This window comes from Nycticebus coucang, chromosome 13 (assembly GCF_027406575.1).
Source record: "Nycticebus coucang isolate mNycCou1 chromosome 13, mNycCou1.pri, whole genome shotgun sequence".
NCBI lineage: Eukaryota > Metazoa > Chordata > Mammalia > Primates > Lorisidae > Nycticebus > Nycticebus coucang.
Window position 1 is genome coordinate 21477022 of NC_069792.1, and position 21246 is coordinate 21498267.

A 21246-nucleotide genomic window follows, 5' to 3' on the forward strand; every position below is an offset into this window, starting at 1 on the left:
TTATTCTCTAAACAATACAAGTAAAAGATAAAAGATGTTCCTCTTTAGATTTCAAGATAACCTTAATAATTTCTCAGCCTAAAAAAATAGGAAAGATTTAAGAAACAAAGATTGATAATTCAGAGGACAGATTTTAATCTCTAATGTACTAGTTAGGTAGGTGTTGGGTGTCACATTTATCACACCACTATTTTGAGATTATTTCTGGGAAATAGTCATGTGTGTTCTCTTCCTTTTTGTCTGTTCTAAAGGTGCTGTATCTCCCTCTAGGATTAATGTTGAAACTAAAGATATTTGAAGTGGGCAGTGCCTGTGGCTCAGTCAGTAGGGCGCCGGCCCCATATACCCAGGGTGGCGGGTTCAAACCCAGCCCCGGCCAAACTGCAACAAACTCGGGAGGCTGAGGCAAAAGAATCGCCTAAGCCCAGGAGTTGGAGATTGCTGTGAGCTGTGAGGCCACAGCACTCTACCAAAGGCAATAAAGTGAGATTTTGTCTCTCTCTCTAAAAAAAAAAAGAATATTTGAAGTATTGGATCATTGGTTGAAAATATGAGGACATATATAAATTTAATGAAATGGGAAGATGGAAGAACAAGAGGAAATAAATAGACATTGAGAAAGAAAGTATCAAGATGGAATTGTCCTCGGAGACTATGCTGCAGAACAGCTTGATTCTCGTGGTTTTGGAAGATTGGTGAGAAGGAGAGCATCTCTGATTCCTGGGCATTTAGGCATCAGGAGATTAATGAGAGAATGAAGGGACTGTTATGCCTGAAAGGGAACCCTCTTTGATGTTGCCCTTTGAGATACCAAGAGAAATAAAAGCAGAAAAGGATTCTATTAACTGATTTACTTCCCATAGTAATACGGTGATTGAACACTGATTAATCCTCTCTGACATTTTAACGATTAGAAAGCATCTTAGAAAAATTGAAAAGTCAAAAAGAACTGATAAATAGACTCTTTCCATACTGTTTTAACCAAAAAGTACAGTTTTGGAGTCCATCTTCACAAAATGAAATACTAAATGTTGAAAAATTATTGCCAAATACTTTTTAAAGTAATTGTTTGAGTTCCTCTAAATTAGTTAACTTGGCTATTTTTCCACATAATGAACATCTGGTTAAATTCATGTATACAAATATGAAGAAATTATATTTTTTGGAGACACAGTTACAGGAGTTCCTTTGACACTCGGAACTCTCTTTAACCTGCCAAAAGATGCTCTGATAACTTTGCAGTGCTTGAAACTTACTTTGTCAGACTCACTGGCAAGAAGCCTGCATTTGGGAAGTAGACCTTATAGAAGTAGAACCTCTTAGCCAATTTGGAAGATTTTGAATTTTTGTTGGAACAATAAAGTTGATTGCTTTCACCACATGTTATAAATATTAACAATGAAGGTAATGTGGGTGGTGGGGAGTTTTTTTTTGAAGGGGGGATTTCAGTATTGGCTGAGATGATAATAAAGCCATTCACTGAGGAATAGAGCAGGAAGTTGTTCTAATTTTACATTTGCCTTAGTCTTCATGAAGGAAAAAGGAATAAGAAACTTCTCAATAGTAATCAAGTTTATAGAGGGGAATATTAATGAATATAGTGGGGTAGGCCAAGTTACCCAGGTACCTATCATTTGAAATTTTGAGGCATCCGGGTGGGGTTGCTCATGCCTGTAATCTTAGCACTCTGGGAGGCTGAGGCAGGAGGACTGCCTGAGCTTGAGAGTTTGACACCAGCCTGAGCAAGAATGAGACCCCGTATCTACTAAAAATAGAAAAATCAGGTGGGTGTGGTGGTGCACACTGTAGTCCCAGCACTAGGGAGGCTGGGGCAAGAGGATCTCTTGAGCCCAAAAGTTTGAGGTTGCTGTGAGCTATGATGCCATGGCACTCTACCCATACCCAGGGTGCCAGGGTGAGATTCTATCAAAAAAGAAAGGAGGAAAGGAAAGGAACGGAAAGGAAGGGGAAGGGAAGGGAAAGGAAGGGAAGGGAAGGGAAGGGAAGGGAAGGGAAGGGAAGGGAAGAAATGCTGAAGAGGCATATTGCTTAGTAGTTAAGAAGGCAATGATACAGGATTCCACTACTCAGGGCTAGACAGAGAGCCCCCCATTCTCTAGGTCCAGGTGAGCTCAGAAGTCAGACCCCCATTTCCAGGCAGAGCAGACTGCCTTTTTCAGAACAAAGCAGCCTGAGATGGTTTTTTGGGTGGTTCCACCTTGAGTAGGAGCACACACCCTTCTCAGAGACAAAAACTGTAAAGAACCTGATAACCTTGCCCTAGTGGAGGAGGAACTACATTCATTCATTAATACACTCACTAACTTTGAAAAGATGTTTTTCCATCTACCAACTCCTGGCCAAGTGTAATTCTCAAGACCTAATACCCCTAGATAAAGAGCCCATTAGAGACTCTTCAGTTCAGTTCTTTACCCCTTCTAGAAGCTCTGGTGCTTTTTACTTCTGTATTCCTTTCTAACGTCTAATAAAAATCCTATCTTACCACGGATCTGTGGTCCGTGGGTTCATTTTTCAAATCCCCGAGACCAAGGACCTACTGAAGAGCCTAATTCTGGTATCAGCAGCCTCCATGGTCAGATTCCCTGGCCTTAAGCAACAGCCCTGCCACTTACAAGCAGTGGGAACTTGAGGCACACAGAAGTTAAACCACTTTCCCAGTTCTCTCACCATGCCTGCTAGAGTTAATCACAGTACTTAAAACATGAAATGATCATGAGGATTTCTTTTAGTTCCTGGTGCAGTATTTGTGATAAAACACTTAAGCATTCTTTCTCATTTGGGGAAAGTGAGAGAATTTCCACAATTATACATTTGACTTCAATGAATTATTTCTCAAACAAGACTCTTACTTATTATCCTCAATATGTTGGCTAATGGTTTCAACTTCTATTGAACCACACTTTGAACAGATCTAGGCTAGAACATCTCTTTTACCTTGTTGGCCTTGAAAGATTCTATAAAATCTCTTTCATTTTATTACCAGGTCAAAATTGTTCTGATGGGAAAGATGTTCTGTGAGCACAAGCAGCATTTGGAGCAGCAGAGCATCTTGTCTCTGCCCTTGGCTGGTGTCCTGGGAACATGGCATACGACAGCCAAACACAGCAGGACGCAGTTCCAAGTTTGGGAGCAATGTCAGAAAATGTCATTTTCTGAAGGTAAATACAAGAAAAGAGCACCTTGTGGATGAACTTGCCATTTGCTCGTGGGCAGAACTAAGTCTTCTGGTGGAGTCTAATCTGTGTGTTGCCCATGAAGCTACTCTGCTTTCCAGTCACCACAGAGGAGACACAGGACGTCTTCCTAATTCGACCAAGAGCCCTGGACATTCCCCTCCAGGCCTGCCAAAGTGCTCAGGGTATTTTATAGTATTTTATTTGTTCAGGAAAAGAATGCTGCAGTCTACTCAACACATGGTAATTACATATTTAAAGGGTTTATTGCCTTATCATTAAGGGTTGGTGGTGATTTACGAATTCTAGAAAAAGAACAAGAAGCTAGTGTCTCAGTGTGAGCATGGAGCTAATGACCGGCCCTACCGGCCTCTTGGAGAACTATCCCTGGAAGTGGAGTTGGGCAGCACAGGTTATCACTGCTTGGTGGTACCTTAGCATCACACGATTCTGTACTCATCAAGCTGCCCTTAAATGTATTTTAAATTCCCATGTAACTTTTCCTCTAGGGGAAAGAATGATCTGATCACTTTCAAGAGGCACTCTCAGCCTTTGGGGATTGTATTTATCACTGTGGATTAATAAATTGGTGTTTTAAGTCAGACTCATGGGCATTTGGCTAATGTCAGTCTCTAGAGGCCGATCACTCTGGGTCAATTAAAAAAAAAAAAAGAACAAACAGCTTTAGAGTGTTGCACTTGCAGAGCTGGACCTAGTGACAGTGGGGTCAGCCTCAGATCTTTTGACCTTGCTCCCTTGCAGCAAGGGACTAAAGCATCAGGGGAATTAAGCCTCCATTTATTTCCACCCTGCATCTGCAGAGACACATACTACCACATTCCCATTAGTCTGGGCAGTATTCTAATTCTTCATCAAGTGACAGAGAGTGGAAAGAAAACAAATAGATTGACTAAGGAATTAATAACAACCAAGATCCTGTGAGGCTTCCTTATCTCAGCTCCAACCTGTGCATTGGTGCAACGTCATCTAAGACACTTGACTTGGGTTATACTTTCTTGGCCCCAATCCAATTCCATTAAGAACCCAAGATGAATTTTTATTTCCTACATCTCAAATTCTTGGCAAATATGCAGGGAAATACACTATCCAAAGGTAGTACTCTGAGGGTTCAAAGTCTGTCTTATTCGGTGGAGTATTACCGGCAGACGGTTCAGGGACCTGTCTTGACAGCCACAGAAAAGTGAAAGCGTACACAGATTACAAACATATGGCATATATTGAAACTCATCCTCACTTTCATACCATTGGTGATTTCACATTCAAATCTTCATGTGGTTCTAAACTCTCTTATCCTAGAAGAAATAAACCAATTCCCACAGTTGTTAGAACCCAGACAACAAAGAATTTTAATTAGACACATCTTGTTTGTTCTCATAAAATCTAAAGAAAACAGCTATATTTTGCCCTTCCTGTTTGACTTAATTCATTGAGGAAAATGGTTGAAGAAAATCCAAATACCTTTTGAGAACTAGTTTCAAATGCATAATCCTTTTCCTTGCCTTAAAAAGGAAAAAACAAAAAAAAAGCCAATAAAAACAAAACCTTGGAGTGTCAACCTTTGCTGACAAAAGGTGCCCTCTGCTTTACCTGTAGAAAATAGCAAATCTTGCAGGAGCCAGCCCGGAAAATACCCTCGGGCAGCAAACCTGCAGTCTCAGAAACCACTAACAAGGTGATTTCTTTTTACTGACACTCCCTTTCCTTTTGCCAGAAATGTAAAGAAGATGAGCTACCTCATAAACCCCTGGCTACCTTTGCTCCCGCTGAAGTCACAAGTTCTTTGTTTATCTTTTCTTTTTGAACCCTGGGAAAAGTATATCAAAGTGATTTGGCCTGCCAAAAGTTTGTGCACTTAGGAACTGGCGCTGTGACAAACGCCTGCAGAGACGAGAAAAGATTTCTGGGTTTCTTAGTGTTATTTTCTCCCTTGAGATGTTTCCAGAGACTTGAAAGAAGGGCTGTGCCTAAGAACTGATTACATTTGCTCACATTAAAACTGAAAGTTGGTGTGCACCACCAGCTCTTTCGGCTTTCTCTGCTTGCCTAGTAACCCAGGTAACTGGGATCACTTATCACAGAAATTAGAGCTGGAAAAAACCAGTCCAACCCTTATACTTTCTTACCTGGTAAAGAGAGGATTGTTCCTGTGGTCTCCATTGTTTAGTCTGGTGGAATTTTAACATACGCTTCAGGAAGAGAGCATCCCAGATTTCCTTTGGGAGTTCTCTCGTTGATGAAAACTTGGGAAACTTGTTTAGCTAATAAGTTGAAGGCTTCTTTCGGTTAGGCTCATCCCATTATTTTGAGACAGTCCTTGTCTCCTCAGTGCTTTGTGGTCTTATAAAATAATTCAATTCTCCAGTTTCTCCACATTTGAAGAGGGCAATTGTATTGTCATTAAAATACTGTTTGGAAAAGACTAGAGTGGGGCCACAGAGAGTGTTTAAATCATTCACTCCAGGAGCAGTTACATGTGGCCTCAACACTTCTTCAGAAAACCCTAGTTTTTCCAAAACCTAAAGAAAGCATTTGGGAATATTGAAGTTGGCCTGCTCTGTTGTGGAGCTGCTAGGCCCAGAAGCTAGAGAAGAATCTGGGCCCTGGAGCCTGTGCTGAACCTTGAGCCTGTGACAGGAGTCCTTGACCAGACTGAGAAAGCCAGGAACATTTTTAAGGAGCAGTTACTCCACATCCGAGGCCATTCTGCTTTCAGGCTCCTCCAGGCTCCCGGGTAGTTGCCAGGTCTCCATAGCTCTCCTATCTCTCACTCACCCACCCTAAAATTGTTACCTTGGAAAGCATTTGCCAAACCAACAAAACTGCCGAGCTGTTGACTGGGTACTCCTCCTCCTGGTCACCTTGGGTCATTTATATACAATAATAATGTATATAAATTATACATTAATTTATATTAATAGGAATGCTGTAATACCTTTAAATTGCTTTTCCAACTCCAGAATTCCAGATGCCTACACAGCAATGGCAACTAGTGCATATTTTTTTCCTTTGTGGAGATACAGAGGAGTGGAGAGCCTACTAGAACCCTTCAAATGGCATGCTGTACAAATAAAATAAGAGACATCATCTGAGAGACAAGTGACATGTCATTGAATTTAATCTCCGATTCTATGTTAGGTAATTACTGCTGTCGTTCCCGTTTTATGGATAAGCAAAGTCTTGGGGAGTTCAAATCACTTGGTTGAGACCAGCTGGTTAGTAAGGGATGGAATCACACTTACATTTAAGTTGTCTGACTCCATCCAGTCTATGTTCCTGAAGTCCCACATAGTTTTTGTAGTGGTAATGGTTGTGATCCTAATTATGACAGCAAACATTTATTGAGGGCTTATTTTCCGGGCACTGAGATAAGCACTTCCTGTGTGTTATCCTATTTAATTGTCAGAGTCATCCTGTGAGGTAGACAGTTTTAATATTTCCTTTTTTATGTATATAAGGGTAATGAGCCACCAAGAGGCAAAGGTTACAGTCGTTCAAAGTTACTTTATTTAAAGTTACATTTAAGGTTACATGGCTAGGAAGTTGCAGAGCTATAGATTCAGACCTATGCAGGAAGACTCTAATGTCTGGGCTCTTCCTACCTCCCGGCCTTCCTTCATTGGGTTTATCTCCATGGAGACGGAGGTGGCCCTGCCATCACAATGGCTATTTTGACATGCAGGCCTTCAGAGATTGCTTTAGAAACTGGTCCACTGATAATTATCCCAGAACCCCTGTACCTACTGGGAACAGAGTTGGCATCCATAGGAGGCAGCAAGGTGACAGGGTGGTTTTCCAGCCATACCTGTTAATTGCCAGTACCATCTGGCCCATCATCTCTGTGCTCTAGCATTTATGTAATTACATATATTCCAGGTGGAACAAAATGTGTCTTCCTTAATTTCTTGTCCCTACTATATATGTATGACAATGATCTGAAAGTCCACCAAACACTGTCAATCTAAAGGCACTGGGAATGGATACCACTTTGGACAATGCTAAAGAGGAAGAGTTTGTGTGCATGGGTGTGTGCGTGCCTGTGAGTGAGTATGTGTGTGTGTGAGAGAGAGAGAGATGACAGAGTGGGAAAGTCTAGCCTAAAAGTCAGCTGAAATACAGATGTCAGGTATCTGTATCCCAGGGGCTGGGAAGCCACCCAAGAGAACCATTGGCCTGAAGGAAGAAGGAACAGGCAAAACACTTCTCAGTAACAAAGCTTGGCCATTAGTTGGGAAGATGGGATGATAGCTCTGAATATGTCCTAATAAATTTCGAGTGCTATGCATAGAAATGTAAAGAACTCTTCTACTCATAGCTCTGTGACACTGGCATGAACAACACTGCTTGCTTACTCTTAGACACAAAAGAAGCGACTTCCATTTCCCAGGCATTCGGTGGTCTTGAGTTCATTGTGTTCCTCTGGCCAAAGGAGTTGATTCAGAGATAACCACATAATCCAAGAACCACTCCCAGATCTTTTGCAGAAAGAACTGGTAGGAAGCTGAGTTTATGTCCTCAGGAATTTACCCCTGGGGTGATATATAGCCTCTTGCTCTTGGCGGCCATCTAGTCATCACAGGAAGCCATCACCAATGGCAGATCTGGACAGTGCCTTAATATATTCAGAGCATTATAACAAAATATCATGGACTGAGGGGCTTACAAACGACAGAAATTCATTCCTCACTGTTCTGGAGACTAGGGAGCTCAAGATCCAGATGCCGAGAGATTGGATATCTGATAAAGTCCTCAGAGAAGGCTCTTTTCATTATAACCTCACGTGGTGGAAGGGCAAAGAGATCTCTCTGGGTCTCTTTTACCAGGGCATTAATCCCATTCATGAGGGCTCCACCTTCATGACTGAATCACCTGCTAAGGTCGCCAGTGTCTAATACACTCACACTGGGGGTTGGTATTTCCACATTTGAATCTGGAGGATGTTGACACAAACATTAAGTCCATAGCACAGAGAGAGAAACATCATTTGCACCTCTTGACCCCTTCCTGTTTAACTTGGGTTTTCTGACCTTTGCCACCCCAAATTTTCACAGTGGGTTTGATAGTGGCAGATTGGGTCTTTCTTTAGTTAGATTTGTCAGAGAAAGCTTCTCAGAGCTTCTGGAAGGTAATGGAGTGAGGTGATAATAGGGCACCATTCTCTGGAAGTGGGATTAGGAGTGACATTTTTTTCTACTACTTTATTTTAAGAAACACTTATTTCTTTGTTAATAGGAAAATATTATATATACAGTTGCAACATTTCCTAAAATTGTGAGGCAGTCCACTGATCACACTGCTTCTTTGTCTCCAGCCCCTCTGCGTTCGAGGTACAAACCCTACATTTACTTCTCTAGACTCTCAGGGATAATTTGTGAGAGAGCTCACAGATGGTGCATTTGCACGTACACACCTCATCCGTCTTCCTCCTAAAAGGTAAGCTTCAGTCTTCTTTCCTGTAACTTAGTTTAGCATCTTTTCTAACCCAACAGGTTTCCAAATTCCTTAATCTTAAGAGGTCAATTGCAGAGTTATTTGTCAAATAAAATAATAAATTTATTGTGATAACTGCAAACTGTGAGATGATGATGACTAATAGCTTCCAGAGGCAAAATGGTGACCCCCAAGAAGTCTGGGGCGAGGAGAGCATGAGTGTGTGAACAGATTTGTTTTCCTGGCGTATTTACCTCCTGTTTTAACACACACTCGCACCATTCACTGGCGAAGTAAAATAGGAAGCTTTATCTGAATAACGGTCCCTCAGGTAGACAAGAGCCTCCACTTAAACCCAGGGTCATATTTGTCTTTTCTCCGGCTGCTGTACTTCTGAGTAGGAGCAAGAATGGTGCGCGCGGGGGAGGTGGCGGAGTGCAGGGCCCTTACCATGACTGAATTTACTAGCTGCTCTGAACCAGCTGCCTGTATTTCATCTTGGGGAAAAAAAGTCAGAGCAAGTGACAAAAAAACTACTTCTGGCTTTTTGAATATTCTCAAGGGAGGAAGATTTCTAAAAGTCTTTCTAACTGAAGCCTAAAGAAAACGTGTGTGCTCTTGTCTGCTTTCTACAAAAACTCTGCCTTTAATGTCAGCTGCCTGTGGACTGAATTGTCCTGAAGGTGCATCTTTGCATTGCCGTGGATAACACAAGGAATAATGCTAGCTGTTGGAACCAAACTGGCCTATCCTACTCAAGACCGGAGTTTTTTTCTATTCTAAATATAGGGAGAATTAGGGTTGTTTCACATTTGATCAGAGTGTACTTAGATAGCAGCAGATGTGGGGAGAAGGGGGTATATTTTTAAACAGATATATGTGAATCTTTCCTCTTGTGTGGGCCATCCATACATTAGACTAGTCACACTCTGCTAAATAAAGCACTGACAATATTTGCTTCTCAAATTTTGGTAACTTTACAGCATATCCTATTATTTTCATTATGACTTTTTAGATATATCTTTAGCTATAAAATATTTAGTGATAAAAGTATAGAGACCTGTGTAATGAACCACCATACCCCACCACTGAGATTTAATTTACAGTTGCTTCATTTTTTGAAGCATTTGAAGCTTAATTACAGACTTTTATTATTTTATCCCTAGATACTTACTTCCATGTATATTTGTAAAATAATTCTTCTTCCATAATAATACTATTGGTCATCATACCCGTAAAATTAGACTATTTACCAAAAAACAAGTGATGAAGTTTTTTTTTGACTTTACATAACGGTGAAAATGTCTTATATGTTGAGTTTTCACATTTATGACCAGAATCACCTAGAAGTTTATATCATTGTCAACAGACAAGAGTTTTGCTTTTATATGAGGTAAAATCACATATGGAGTGAAATACCTCTTCTGTTCAATTTAGAGGTTTCAATGGAAAGCTCATTGAATGAATCTGTATCAGTTTTTTTCTCCCACATTCTTTAACATAATGTTTTCTTGTTCAAAATAAATGTGCTTTTGGCACCGTGAATAATCATTTATTCCTTTAAGATTTGGGATTTTTTTTAGGACTTGATGGCTTACTGTGAGAACAGCTGAATCTCCTCTCAAGCCATATTCCTGGTGCACATGAGAACAGATGACATATTAAGCTGTTTCCATTCTATGGGGTTCAAGTCACTAATGTGTTAGATGGTCGAATGTAAGAATTACAATGCTAGACATTCATAGAAGTTCTCTCTAAGGAGCATGTTAGGAGCCATGTGTTTTCACAGTGTCTGTGGATGTTTTTTAAAGACAGCTCTTAAATGGTGACTAACACAAAAGATGATCTTGGACACTGGAAAGAGCTCTAGAAGGTGAACACTATGTAAAAGGCATGTGTTGAGTTCCAGCTTGCCTCTCACTAGCTGATGACTTTGGACCTGCCCATTGAGTCTTCTCTGAACTTCAGTTTTCCAATTTGTTAAATAGAGAAAATTACAAAGTTATTCAATAACTTTTAAGTGAGATGTAGATTTTGAGATTAAATACAATTTTTTTTTAAAAAGGCAGTTTGAAACATATAAATACTCCTTATTCACAAAAGGTGATGAGAATGTGCTGTGGACTATATTGTATCCCCCCCACCAAAAAAAAAAAATCATGTGTTAGAGCACTTACCCCTAACGTGACTGTCTTTGAAGATAGGAATTTCAAGAGGTAGTAAAGGCTAAATGAGGTAAGAGTGGGGATCTAATCTGATAGGACTTGTGGCCTTGTAAGAAGAGAAAGAGATCACTTTCCCATTCTTTCTCTCTTTCTCTCTCTCTCCCTCTGCACCTCTCTCTCTCTCTCTCTCTGCCTCTGCATAGGCAAAGGAAAAGCCAGGTGAGGACACAGCTTGATGGAGGACTCCTATGAACCAGCAAGAGAGCTCTCACCAAAACTTGGCTATGGTGGCACCCTAATATTAGACTTACAGACTCTAGAACTGTGACAAAATAAGTTTCTGTTGTTTTAGCCAACCCAGTCTATGGCAATTTTTTATGGCAGCCTTAGCCTCCTCTTCTATTTCAACTAAAAGGAGAGCAAGAGAATGGGTCTACTTTGTAGTAGGAGGAAAGTAGCTTGACATAATATAGCCTGTAGAGAAAGAATATTGGTCTAGAATGATGGTATTGAGCTTCTATCTTGTCTCAGTCAACTTCTTTGTGATCCTGGGCAAGTCATAAAGATGAAAGCTTTTGGAAGACCTTAGTTTACCAATTTCTAAAATAAAGAGATTTTAACAAAATGGTTTTTTAAGATTTTTATTCTTCTTTCTGGAGGTTCATTGAAACTCCATAATCATTTTTGCCCTCCCCTGAAGAAACAATGAAAAATGAACCACTTCAGTGCTATCTAGGATTGTATAGATATATGCCTTTGAAATTATACTGATTCTCATCTGTCTGGAATAATACATGTATTTACCTGGGTAGTAAGCCTATTCATTTCTCTGTAGAGTTTCCTCAAGTCACCAGATTTCCTTTATTTTAAATAGCTTTCAGATAGAGGTGATATATTTTTTAATTCGATAGACAGTTGTAGTGATATTATTAATGTAAGTGAAAGTATGCTAATCTTTACACTTTGAGAAAATCGTTTGCTTGCTTCGAACTTGACCTTGTTGCACTGATTCTGAATGCACACTCGCACATGTGCAGGTGCACATACACACACTCTGTAGGAAGTTCAACAGTGCCTCTCAAAAGATATTTCTGTGAGGCACCTATGAATGTGATCCTATTTGGGAAAATGGTCTTTGCAAATGTAATTAATATAGGACCTTGAGGTGGTATCATCCTGAATTATCCAAGTGTGCCCTAAATTCAATGACATATGTCTTACAAGAGACAGAAGAGAAAACACAGAGGGCAAAAAGCTTTGTGGAGACAGAAGCAAAGACTGGTGTGATGTGGGCACAAGCCAAAGAGCACTGGGATGAGCCAGCAACTGGGAGAAGCAAGAGAAGATTCTCCCATAGGGCCTGTATGGGATGCAGTCCCACTAACACTCTGATGCCAGACTTCTGGCCTCCAGAACTGTGAGCAAATCAATTTCTTGAGCCATCTATGTTGTGGCAATTTATTGTGACAGCCCTAGGAAATTAATACATGCCTTTCCCCCCTCCTTTCATTATATACCATTCCCCATCAGATACATTAACTAGATTCCGATGATTTGGCATCTTAGTGAAAGGCAGGCATAGTTCTGTAATGAAATACCTAAGCTATGAATGCTGCTGGCGTTGAAGGGTGAATAATTATCAGCAAGCTGTAGCTTGATTATTGAGAGGCATCTTCTGGGTGAACAGTGTTAGCTCAGTTTTGAAAAATGGAAGGACAGTCGTAACATTAAGTGAGGAAGGGGCTTTAATGTAAATGGGGTTTTTTTTAGCAGTATTAGCATTTTGGGCAAGATAATTCTTTATCATGGGGAGGCTGTTCTGTAGAATGTTTGGAAGCATTGCCACTCTCTACTTGCTGCTTGCCAGTACTGTTTCACCCACTCCCATCCAGTTGTGACAATATGGCCAACTGTCCACTGTGGGCTGGGATTCGGCGGGGGTGGGGTGGGGATCACTCTCTGTTAAGAACCACTGGTTTGAAAGATGGAAAAAAGTATAGGCTCTGTGATAAGGAGGATAAAATTGCCTATGAAAAATATTCATCAGCTCATCAAAATCGAAAGAGAATCATTTTCCTAACAATAATAAATGATTTTGCTTTAAACCTAAATAAAAGTGGATCTGTATGACAGAAGGTCTATCAGATTCCTAACTGTGCCCTGACAATTTTTAATGTCAAGTAGGATCACCCTGTGACAGAAGATCTTTTAAAATAGGTACATATACCGGGTGGCCATAAAGTTTCTGTGCAATCAAACTTTATGGCCACCTTGTATGTGTATCTATTTGCATGTATGTAGTACATGTGAACACGCATTATTCATGTGCAGGGGCTTAGCCCTATCTACTTATGTGTGCATTATATACATATGTACACACACACGCATGCATATGTGTGGTAATGTATATAAATGCCTATGTTTATATGCTTAATAATAAAGATGGCTATAGAACATTGTCTTGCTTGGGAATTCTGAAATTTCAAGGCATAATAAATCATTTCTAATGATGGTGAAGTGGATTGAAAAGCTTTGAGAAGTTTTTTTTTTGTTTGTTTGTTTCAGAAAGGGCCACAAGCAAAACTGGTATAAGTGGACTTAAACAATAGCGTTGCTGTTGTTGCTCAAAAACCCTTCATTTCTCTCCCGAATTTAAGATTCACCCAGCTAATACAAAAACAGAATTCTGTTCTTTCTTGTGTTCTCTATGAGGTGCTGATTACCTGCTAGGAACTTTGTGATCTTCCCCAGCAGTTGTGTGAGTCACGCGGCTCAACGCCCCTCTATTTACTTACACACGCTGTTGCCTAATGGGTTTTGGTAAGTCATACATAATTACAGTGAATCTATCTTTTTAAAGATACACTTGTGGTAAGTTTGGAATCCTGCGCTTCTAGAAAAATATCCAAATGCAGAAAAAAGTTTCCTTTGAGAATGTTTAATTTCTTCCTTGACTTGAGAAATATGTATTTGCCTTTACCTTTAAAATATACACTGGAAAGGATGCAAACGGACTGGAATTTGCTAAGGACTGCTTTCTGGCTTGGGAATTGGATTGAACTGGCTGAGCCATCAGCTCACAGAGATGGCATTAGAACAAGACCACTTCCCGAAGTCATCAGGAAGCGTGACATAAGCCCTGGAATCAAATCCAGAATTTTTGTGGAGAAAATTCTTTGGTCCCACAGAGCAAGTGAACATGGAAGGAGCATCTTTTTTTTTTTTGTTTGTAGAGACAGAGTCTCACTCTATGGCCCTCAGTAGAGTGTCGTGGCCTCACACAGCTCACAGCAACCTCCAACTCCTGGACTCAAGGTGATTCTCCTGCCTCAGCCTCCCGAGTAGCTGGGACTACAGGCACCCACCACAACGCCCGGCTATTCTTTGGTTGCAGTTTGGCCGGGGTCGGGTTTGAACCCGCCACCCTCGGTATATGGGGCCGGCGCCCCACCGACTGAGCCACAGGCGCTGCCCGGAAGGAGCATCTTTTTGAAATTGATTTTTGAAATTAAAAGACATGGATTACAAGTGTTTTTGAAGATGGTGTGCAGGTGTGAAAAGAACTCTTCAGGTTTTAATCGACAAAAAGGTAAGTGAGCATTAAAGTGAAGAAGAATGACATCGGGCCAACAGATAGCTAAGGAATTTTTTACTCAGGGTTATTTTCTTTTCTGAGAGAAAGATTTTTGTTTTTGGCAATTAGAGAATTCTTTTTCTGCTAAGAGCACATTCTCATTTTTGGGAATTACTAGCAGACTATTGTGGGGGGGGCAGTGTGGTCACATAAGACTGTGACCCGGTTTGGAGCCATCTCACATAATGGGTTGTTTGAGCAATAACTCTGTTGCCCAGAATCATTTTTAAGAGGCCCAATTCTGGTTACCAGATACACAGAAAAGCTTTCGAAGGAAAAGGCACCTGCTGTTGGCCAGCTGTCTGAGCAACATGGCGTGGCCCCTTGAGTGCCAGCCTGCCTGCTGCTGGGTTGGTGTCGATCTCATGGGCTCGGTTTTTCCACAGTTACGTGAGATGAGAGCTTGTTCCTTACCCACCCCTACTTTTGCTTGTACAAGTGCTGGGTTTTGCCCACACAAGCAACGCCAAACCCAAAAATGTAAGTCTCATTTGTGGTTACTAGAATGAAACCTGATGGAAAATTTGACTGCAAGTACATAAAAGTCTTATTTTAAAAAATCCTCTGGCGGAGAAATCAGGAAATAATTCAAAAAATATATTGTGTAACCAACACTTGTTTTCCTAACTTCCACGGCAGCCTGCCATGGTGCATTAAAAAGGATGCAGGTGACAACAACATCACTGCCACCTTCTCGTCTGAGCCCCCAACAGAAGGCGTGGCTTCCCATTCTCCTTGCCCTGGGCCAGGGTCCTGAGGGAGCCCCCGCTGCCTGTGCCCACCTGGGTGTTCTGAGGTTGTGTGAGGCTGGTCTCTGCCTCATCGTCTCATCTCAGCACACGAGTGGCTTCCTGTAAGCCACTCTTTAAGGGCATGTCTGACTCGTCTTCTGGGCTCTGGGTTACTGAACAGTAATAGGGCCCCTCATACCTCCGCTCACAGTTAACAGTGGACCTGAAATTCCAACTCGGGGCTGTCAGCCCACGGTCAGTGCTATGCTTGCTTCCAAAGTCCACCTCCTTTAACATGCATTTGTTTTACTGCTCTCTTTCGGAGAATAAATCTTAGCTGGTTTTCACTGTTGCTTGCCTTCCTTTTTTCTATTTCCCTGCATCTTAAAATAGAAATTTAATCCATAAGTACACTGTGGCGGCTTTCACATCTATAGTGGAAACGATACAGGGTGTGGACTCTGGAGGCTAATGCGTGCTTCCAAATGGCCACCTTCCACCCTTCCACCTAGAGGAGGAAGGAGGAATCTACTTTCTTGTTGCTGTGGAGGCTAAAATAGTTTACTCACAGTTTTTTCAGTAAAACACTGAGCACAATAATCCATTCTTTATGAATTTTTTTTCTGTTTTTTATTGTAGTAAAAAATATATGCTATGGTCCTTCAAAGTTCATGTGATGGAAACTTAATCCCCAGTGCAACAGTGTTGAGCAGTGGGACCTTAAAGAGGTGATTAGGTCATGAGGGCTCTGCCCTCATGAATTAACTAATGTTCTTATCATGGGAGGAGGTTTGTTACAATAGTGATTTTGGCCTCCTCTTATTCTCTCTTCTCTCCTTCATTTTCTGTTCTGTTTATTTCGGCTCTAATCTTCCTTCTGCTTAGTGTTTACACCTTAGTTACTTCAGATATACGGTTCGATTGTTTATTTGAGACCTTTCTTCTTTTTCAATCCTGGTGTTTATAACTATAAGCATCGCTTTTAGTACTGGTTTTACTACATCCCATAAGATTTAATATGTTGTATTTTTAAATTTCATCGTCTTGAAGTATTTCTAATTTTCCATTTTATTTCTTCTTTGACCAAACTGCTATTCACGAGTGTGTTGTTAATTTACACATATTTGTGAATTTTCCAGGCTTCCTTCTGGTATTGATTTTCAGTTTCATTCCATTGTGGTCTGAAAAGATACTTGGTATGATTTCAATCTTCTTAAATTTGTTAAGACTTGTTTTGTGACCTAACATGTGATCTATCCTGGACAAAGTTCCATGTGAGCTTGAGAGGAATCCGTATTCTGTTGTTTGGTAGAATGTGCTATATGTATGTATGTCTGGTAGGTCCATTTGATCTATAGTTTTATATAAGCCCTCTGTTTTCATCTTGATCTGTCTGGATACCCTGTTTATTATTGAAAGTGGGGTACTAGACTCTTGTGCTGTTACTGTGTTGCTCTCCCTTCAGTTCTGCCAGTGTTTGCTTTATATATTTAGGTGCTGTGATGTTGGGTGCATATGTTTTACTGTTATATCTTCTTGATGAATTGGTCCTTTTGTCATAAAATAATATCCTCTTATGTATTTTGACTTAAGGTATATTTTGTCTGATATAAGTTTAGCCACACCTCCTCTTTTATGATTAGCAATTGTGTGGAATATCTCTTTTCTATTCCTTCACTTTCAGCCTGTATATGACATTAAATCTAAAGTTAATTTCTTGCAGACAGTATATTATTGGATCTTTTTTTTTTTCAGTCCAGTCAGCCACACTATGTCTTGGTTGGGGAGTTTAACCTATTTACATTTAAAATAACTATTGATAAGGAATGACTTAAAATTAATAGTTTGTTAATTGTTTGTACATGTCATATTTCCTTTTATCCTCTCTTGCTTTCTTCTGTTGCATTTTGTCAATTTGGGGCTTGACATACTTTGATTCCTTTTTCTTTTCTTTAGTGTAATTTCTATAAGTATTTTATGGGTCTTACATAAAATATCTAGTTATAATAATCTGTTTTAAGCTGATAACAACTTAAGTTCAACTGCATACAGTAACTCTACACTTAAACTTTCCCTCCTCACTGTACTTTATGTCATCATTGTCACAATTTATGTCTATTCATATTGTGTATCTTATAATTTTCAATATAGTTATTTTAATAGTTATGTTTTTCAGCTTTTGTACTAGGAACAGAAGTGATTTACTATCCACCATTACAGTAAGACAGCATTCTATGTTTATGTATGTGTTTACAATAAGTATCATACTTTATGCTATCATGCAGCTCTTTAGTGTCCTTTAGTTTGAACTTGAAGAACTCCGTTTAGCATTTCTTGTAAAACATGTCTAGTGGGATAGAATTCCTTAATTTTTTGTTTGTCTGGGAAAGACTTTATCTCTCCATTTTCAAATGGTAATTTTGGTGCATACAGCCTTTTGGTTGGCGTTGTTTCTTCTTCCATCACTTTGAATATATCACTCTGTTCTCTTCTATCCTATAAGGTTTCTGATGAAAAATCTGCTGGGCTAGAGTACAATGATGTTATCATAGATCACTGCAATGTCAAATTCCTGGGCTTGAGCAATCTTCCTGCCTCAGCCTCCTGAGTAGCTGGGACTACAGGCCTGTGTCACCACATCCAGCTAATTTTTCTATTTTTAGTAAAGATGGGGCTTTCTCTTGCTCAGGATGGTCTCGAACTCCTGACCTCAAGCAATCCTCCTGCCTTGGTTTCCTAAACTACTAAGATTACAGGCATGAGCCACAATACCTGGCCACGATTCATTCTTGACAAAGAACATGGTACTATATCTTGCCATCGCATCATCATCATGATTAAAGAGTTGAATTAGGTGTTGTTGTCAGGTCATTAAATAGCTTTTAAAAGTGGCTGAGGTTACAAGAGAAGGAGCAAGACAGTCAGTGTGACTGTCCTCCACAGTAGTGCACCTTCCTCTTTTCCTCTTTGCCTTTCTTGAACTGGAAGGTCTTCATAAACCTGTTTGTTAGTGGTCACAGTAATTGACGTTTCAACTATGACAGAGTTGTTTTTATCAGCATTTTGAACCACAGATCCTATGAAATACCTGGAATGGTTTGGGGCTGCCTCTGTCTTATTTCTCTAGATATATGATTCTTTTTTTTTTTTTTTTTTGTAGAGACAGAGTCTCACTTTATGGCCCTCGGGTAGAGTGCCATGACGTCACACGGCTCACAGCAACCTCCAGCTTTTGGGCTTACACGATTCTCTTGCCTCAGCCTCTCGAGCAGCTGGGACTACAGGCGCCCGCCACAACGCCCGGCTATTTTTTGGTTGCAGTTTGGCTGAGGCCGGGTTTAAACCCGCTACCCTTGGTATATGGGGCCGGCGCCCTATTCACTGAGCCACAGGCGCCATCCAGATATATGATTCTTAAAACCATTTAATCGCTTTATCATCACTTCCATCTTCTAATTTCTCATATTATTTCATACAAAGTCTTAACAGAACTTGTTAAATCTTTAAAATACTCCTAAAATCCCAACAAAAATTGTATCTATTTATCTTTTATTCTGTTTATACCCATTGCAGAATATGAGTCAGTGGTGTTGAGAAACAGTAAACTATTTAGTTTTTTCTGTCCATGTCTGTTTTTGAATATAATCTTACTTTTTCTGAATATGATTGTAAGAATCGTGGGAATGTTAGGAAGATTTAGATTCATACTTAGTTGGTTGTCCTAAAACAGTGGGTTATATTTTGGGCAGTAATCTACAGACTGGTAGAAATTTTTGAGTGGTGGTAAATTATGTGCCTATCCCCAGGATGGCACTTCACCTCTGTGGTGTGACTGCATCATGAAACTATACCATACTCTTAAAATTAATTTTCTTACTCCTTCCTTTAGGTGAATGGTTAGCTTTGGAATAAAAAGGATTAAATAATATTGACTTTCGGTTCCTTTAATATGATCCTGTCAGGAAAGTTTACATTTTGAACATCATTTTTACATTTTGATCTCTGTTAAACCAAAGTAGTGAATCTCTAGCAGTGGTAAAGGAAATGTCACATAGGCACATTATACTCTGTGCAAGTGAGGAATGACATTGCTATAAGTAATGTATGTAGATATCCCAAACCCCATTTTCTCCCCTATAAAGGCCCTATTGTTTCAATGAGTTAGAGATGATTTATACCTTATGCAAAAGCAGAATGGAGATAGGTGGTTCAGGCCTTGCATGGCAATGTTGTGAGAAATCAAGGACTTAGGCTTCTACTTTGCCATCCTGAGGATATGTCTCTTGTTCTCATGTTCCCAAGATGGCTTCCACAGCCCAACCCAACCTGTGCCCAAATCAGAGGAAAGGAGGAGCAGAGAAAGGGGCAAAAGAACATGTCCCAACTATGGCAGTAGTCTTTAAGGAGTTTTAGAAGTTCTGCCCACTCCCTTCTGCTTATGTTTCATTGATTGAACTATCACTTGTGATCACTTCTGGCTGTAAAGAAGGCTAGAAAATAGTTGTTCATGTTTTTGTAAACAAACACACTGCAACCATAAATAATATGGGGTTCTACTAGAAAGGAAAAAGGGGAGATGCAAGCTATTGGAACGATATTGGCAGCTCTGAACTTTCCTCATCTATCGTAAAGAGTACATTAATATCTCAATAAGAAAAATATTTTATAGGATGGAATTGACTCCCAAAAGAATGTTTTTTTATTCATCTTTATTCCATCCATCCTTTCTGCAGGACATGGTCTAACAATACACTCTTCAGTTTTGTCTATCCACAGCTATTTTTGAAACATGTTCCATTACTAGGGCCATTTGTATATATTTAAACCCATTTCTTCTGGTAAAATATCACATCTAACTACCTGGGGCATTAAACACCTCCTTAAAAATACTTGTATGGTTTACTCTTTAGCTTACAACATGGTTTACACCATCCTCCCAAAGAGGCAGTCAAATTGATCATAGCCACCTGTTCCTTACCCCTACCCCTCATGTAGAAACATGCACCACCAGCCTTTCAACTGCTGCAAGACTCACTTTGAAGTCACAACTTGCTAAGCCATCCTGGTAGCAGCAACTCTGAAATTTGTTATTTAAACTGAAATGTTTGTCTGTGAATTTCTAAGTTAAAACATTTTGACATTAACCTGGTTCTTTGACCTTGATTTTCTTCCTTACAGATTTGAGTTCTCAGCTCCTTAATTCTCTGGGCTAGTTTTTCATTATAAATAGGGATACCTATTCACTGTAAACCCTGGGCTATTGTCTTTGCTATCCAACTGCTTGCAAAAAGTACTATAAAGTGATTTTCCTGACACATCAGCTAAAAGGTAAGTCATTTCTGTATTTTTACTGTTGCTACATTGTCTGACTTTGGCAAGAGATCACAGACAAACTACAGACAGGGTTATAATCACACTGCCTGCAGTCCCACAGATCTGACAAGAAACGCTTTCTCTTCCAGACTCCTATCCCCTTTCATGTAGTTGCTTTCTCTAGGACACTCACTTTCCTACGGTTTGCATAGTGAGGATTTCTCCCTTTTCTCTACATCATTAGCTTTCTGTTCACCCACTATTTTGTCATTGAAATTGTCTTAAATATAAAGTCAAAAATAAGTTACAAGCAAAATGTTAAAAAGATTGTATTTTTTAAAAAACAATTTAACATTTCTGATGTGCTTTTGCCATGTAAACCATTTTTAAAGATCTCGAGCCTATGAATTTTTGTATTTCTCACAATTATGTCTTTTATACAAAATAAATTTAAAGTTCATTAAATTGTTCCTGCTTTGATGAGAGATCGAGCTATAAAATGTGATTGGAGTGAAGCATAGATTAGCAAAATAATTTGCCTTTCTCTATGTATGGAAAACATTATGCCGCATTTAGTAAGTACCTACTGGAATTCTTAACTGCAGTTAAATCATGTTAGTATTTTCCTTGGGGTAGAGGCAGAGTGGTTAAGCCTGCTGAATGATTTGATACAGGTGAAAACTTGGCAGGGAGCCTTGTAACCTCAGGCTGTGAATCTGAGCTCAGCCACACATTTCTACACATCCCCCAGCATCCCTTAT

The 21246-nt window shown here is 39.8% G+C and overlaps 1 long non-coding RNA gene across 1 annotated transcript; it reads left to right on the forward strand.

Moving 5' to 3' along the window:
• Positions 1 to 375: 375 nt before the first annotated feature.
• LOC128563738 (uncharacterized) lies at positions 376 to 11266 on the forward strand. Its single transcript, XR_008373871.1, has 4 exons — positions 376 to 1404; positions 3005 to 3179; positions 8524 to 8645; positions 11011 to 11266. It is a non-coding gene; the product is annotated as an uncharacterized LOC128563738 (long non-coding RNA).
• Positions 11267 to 21246: the final 9980 nt, after the last annotated feature.